Here is a 4787-nt window from a genome sequence, read left to right on the forward strand (position 1 = left end):
CAAGCTGAACAGACAATTCACAAAAGATATATAAAAATGGCCCTTAAACATATGAAAACACGTTGAATCCCATAATTAGAAAAATAAAAATTTCAATTATACAGAGATATAATTTTTCATCTCTAAAATTAGGTAAAAATAAAAATTATTACAATTATTGTTGAGGCTGAGAGAAACAGGCACTTGCATACATTTCTAGTCGTAATATAAATTAGAAAACTCTTATGAAGGGACATTTTGCAATATCTAGTAGATATGCTATGAGCTTAGCTTAAAAATATGGAATGCTTCACAAATCTGCGTGTCATCCTGTACAGGGGCCATACTCATCTTGCCTGTGCTCTTCCAATGTCAGTATACGTGCTGCTCTTATTATTGAGACAACGAGGATACTTTTATCCTCATTATAGAGCACAGGAAACCAAGACTCTTAGAGGTTAAGTAAATTGGCCAAAGTTACACAGTTATCAAGTATCACAATTCTGGGTTTATCTCTGTGATAGTATCAATCCAATATGGGAAGTGTACTATCTCACGCTTATCAGAAGCTCTAACTGGTAGTTATATATGAATTTGATTAATAAAAAAGAAAAATTAATAATTACTCAAATGCCCCTTACTTGATAGCGGCATTGGACATTAACAACATGAACAGGGGTAGTATTTAAAGAGGTCTTTGGCATTCTACCAAACAATTATCTTGGTCTCTTTGACAGGCAATGTCAGGAAAAAGGAAGTTAAGGTACAGCTTTTTAGATTCAAAGAGGCAAAAATGCAATGTGTCATTTTTTATTTGATTTGACTTTGAACAATCCAGCCATAACAGACACGTTGGGGACAAATAGGAGAATCTGAATATGGAGAGAGTGGAGAAAACGATAAGGAATTGTCATTCATTTTTTGTCATGTGTGATAATGGTGTTATCCTTTAAAGGGTAATTTTTTGGAGGAGGAAGCTGCAAGTGGTCAAATGAACTATTAGTGGTAAAATGTCATGATGTCTTTATTTTAAAATGGTTCAGCAAAACAATATGGAGATAGAGGAAATGGGGCAAAATATTGACAACTGTAGACTCTAGGTAGAGGATAGATAGGTGTTCTTTGTGCTATTATTTCTACTTCTCTGTATATTTGAATGTTTTCATAATAAAATGTAGATTAAAGAAAAGGCCCTTAACAATCCCCTGATCTAAAGAGAGGGCTCGAGAGCTGTGCTGTGAGGTTTGGCTCCAGACTGTTTCTTACAACACTTGTATCAAAGACGGAGAGGAAGACAGAAGACCAGACAATCAAACTGGGGAGGGCTAGTGATTGATGGAATCTAGATTCAGAAAGATGGTCACTGGCTGGAAACCAGCTAGAGGAACCTAAATAAGCAAGAATATGGTCACGCATATAGGTTTTTAAAAAGTTAGCAGCCTGAGGAAAGCTGTCAGGGCAGCAATTCTCACTGAAAGGACAAAAAGGGCTTAGTTAGTGGCAAGTCAATGTGAGAGATCGAAGTGACACAGTTGCTAGGAAAACAAATGCCATTTTAGTCTGCATTTCTGGAAGCAGGTGATCCCGAATGAGGAAGGTTGGAAGTCCCACAGCCACATCTGGCCAAGGCATATCTGGAGTTTTAGATTCCACTCTAGGTGCGTGGTTTTGAGTGGCACTGGGTGGGTCCAGGAGGATGACTGGGCCACGTCATACTGGCCAAAGAACGTGGGGATTGTAAGTTAAAAAAAGACTAACGGGGAACATGGGCCATGCCATCAAATATTTCAAGGCTTTTCTGCAAGAGAGACTAGTCCCATGCAGGCAGCTCCATAAACAAGTATCAGGTGCACTTGTTACAATACAATGAAGAATTTTTGTAGAAGTGCCCAGGGAAGGGTTGCATTTGCAAAACAGATAGCATTGCGTGCCACGTTATCACCTCCGTTTCATGGTGGGAAAACAATGGTAAACTTGAGGCGAAGAGAGAAGAAGAGCAAGCACAAGACTTTGAGAAGTTGAAAATGTTACGTAACCAGGCAGGATTTGTTACTACTTGCCAGGACTAGCATTTCAGTAGCAAAACTTCCAATGGCCAGAGATAAAATTTATCTTCCAACTAGACACTTGCCTACACGTTGTAGTCTTCAGGGGTTGTGTCATCTGTGTATCAGGAAGACAAATAATTATGTTGATAGTTTATCAGGTTTCCAGTTCCAAAGCTGGATAGCCCCCTGGTAACTTTAAAGAGGTTATTTTGGTTCATTTCATCTTGTTTTGTTTTTGAGTAGGTGAAACATTGATGTGGTTGAAAATTCAAAGAGTAAATAAAGGTATACTATGAAAATCTCCTCCCTCTGCCAATTTCTGTCCTCCAGCCACTCAGTTCCACTCCTCAGAGGTAATGAATGTTAACCAGTATCTTTCTTATTTTATGTACATCTTACTCTTTATGCAATTTTCTCAGTGTGAGAGTCCAGGAAGCAAGGGTTTCCCGACTCTCTGACTATGTGACATCCCATAAGATGCTCTCTGCTACACAGGACTGAGTGGAGACCAATCCCAAGAGATTTGGGACCAAGTTTTCCTCGAAACAGCACACATCTGCCAATGCCTAATTTCACTATTCTGCACTTCACTGGCCAGTTAAATGTCTTGCCAAAGGCTCTGCAAAGAACAAGAGATAACATCCGGTGTGGGTGAAAATGGCTATTTCCCCTCTAACCAAATTTCCTGACAAGGTCACACAGTTGCATCTTTGTGCGTGTCCAGAGAGCTGGATGGCTGGTGCTACGGAGAGCGTTATTGCTATAACCATTGGGGGTTCAGTTTACAGTGGAGAGTAACATACTTATTCACACACTGGTCTGTCTACGTGCCCTTCATTTGTGTGTATATGTGTTATTTCCGCCCTTGAAATGATAAGTTCCTCAAAGGCAGGGTCCTGATACCTAAACCCTTTGTGTCCTCACAGTCTCAAATTCAGGGATCTCAGCTCATATTTTCTCATATTGTTTGGCAAGCTTAGGAGTGGATTTTCTTCCTTCTAAGTATGTCTCGAGTGTGTCTGGGAAGCTCCTGTGGGGATATGCTGTCAGCATGAGGTATTGTTCTCATCCTCATTAAGTTATAGATTTTTCTAGAGAGACAAGAATTACAGGTATGAAACAGGGACAGTACCTAATAAAGTGCTAAATTAAGATGAGGTTTAGGGGGACATGATTGAAACAGGATTGATCATCCCAGTTTTCTTTAGAGATTAGTTAAATTTTATCCATTTCTAAATTTTCTAATTTAACCTTGATTTTTAAGGCTTTAGTTTATAGGTTTATTAATAGAAACAAGCTCTGTGCTTCCTCTTGTTCTTGGAAATATATATTTTGTTAGGTAATGCCCTCCTCATCCCTCAGACCTCCTCCAACCTCAGTAATAACTACACCCAAATAGGACATTCCAAGTCAGGCTTTCCTTAGGAGGAGACAAGGCAGTTCTGCCAAACCTGCTACACTTCTGCTACTTGGAGTTATATGGTTCTTGGACATATTCAGGAAAACGGGCAGCTCCGAGGTATAAGGCCACAAGGCCCAGGAGCCAACAAACCTCCGACAGGCCTCCCATGAGCTTTGATAGTTGGGGGCCAGAGAACATATGAGTGACCCTGAGCAGAGCACATGGCTGTAAAGGCCTGCAGGGTTTCCCAAGGTTAAACTAGGGACTGGAGGTGACAATGGCCTTACGTTACATACTTGACATTTTTTAAGCTACTGCACAGATTTTTCTAAATACAGCATTTCTCTCCATTCTTGGCAATAAAGGAATTGTGCTGATTGAGTGGTTCTTAAGTTCCCTGTTGGGGTGAAGGAAGATAAAAGAGTAGGAGTAAGTCTGACTCATGTCTGTGGATTTTTACTATAACAAGAGTCATTTATTTTTATAACAGCAAGTCAGGCTTCATCCTTGAAACAAAAAAGTCCACTCAGGATTATCCGTTTAGGGCCAGCCCGGTGGTGCAAGCGGTTAAGTGTGCGCACTCCACTTGGCGGCCCGGGGTTCGCAGGTTCGGGTCCCGGGCATGCACCAATGCATCGCTTGTCAAGCCATGCTGTGGCGGCCTCCCATATAAAGTAGAGGAAGATGGGCATGAATGTTAGCCCAGGGCCAGTCTTCCTCAGCTAAAAAAAAAAAAGAGGAGGATTGGCATCGGATGTTAGCTCAAGGCTGATCTTCCTCACAAGAAAAAAAAAAAGATTATCCATTTAAAAAAATTAATCTGAACTATACATGACTTTGAACCAGGAATAACACTATGAGTAGATTTTTATAGTGAAGAAATTGTCCTAGCCCATTTATGAGAGGTTTTTGGATGAAGCTTAGGAACGTACAGTAGGTAAAATAATAACTGACAAGTCTAACTTATTACCTCCAAGGATCCAACTCAGTACAGAAGAGATGGCACCAAGAAGGATGGGAGAGTCAACCGCTTGTGACCCCCACAGTACAAAGAAAAGCAGAGTTTTGTATGCATAAGATGATTTCTTATAAACATTACCACTGGCAGAAAGATTTGGGCAGCATCCATGCAGACCTCTTTGCAAGTTTAAATTGAAATCGTGGCATTGGGTTGGTCACATTGGGTTGGTCACATTGGGTTGGTCACAGTTTGTCAAGAGCTGGACTTCCCAATTTAGGACGTTCTGCCCTCGGTGCCATTACTTTCCAGGATATGGTTGCAAGAGTAAAGTGAGAAGAAAATTTACCAGCTGGCTAACTGTTCAACAAAGCTGCTGATGGGACATCGCTAGTGTGTT

At 40.6% G+C, this 4787-nt stretch overlaps 1 non-coding gene across 1 annotated transcript; it reads right to left on the reverse strand.

Annotated features, from left to right (window-relative positions):
- Positions 1-273: 273 nt before the first annotated feature.
- LOC131405066 (U6 spliceosomal RNA) lies at positions 274-376 on the reverse strand. Its single transcript, XR_009219927.1, has one exon. It is a non-coding gene; the product is annotated as a U6 spliceosomal RNA (small nuclear RNA).
- Positions 377-4787: the final 4411 nt, after the last annotated feature.

Source organism: Diceros bicornis, chromosome 4 (assembly GCF_020826845.1).
Source record: "Diceros bicornis minor isolate mBicDic1 chromosome 4, mDicBic1.mat.cur, whole genome shotgun sequence".
NCBI lineage: Eukaryota > Metazoa > Chordata > Mammalia > Perissodactyla > Rhinocerotidae > Diceros > Diceros bicornis.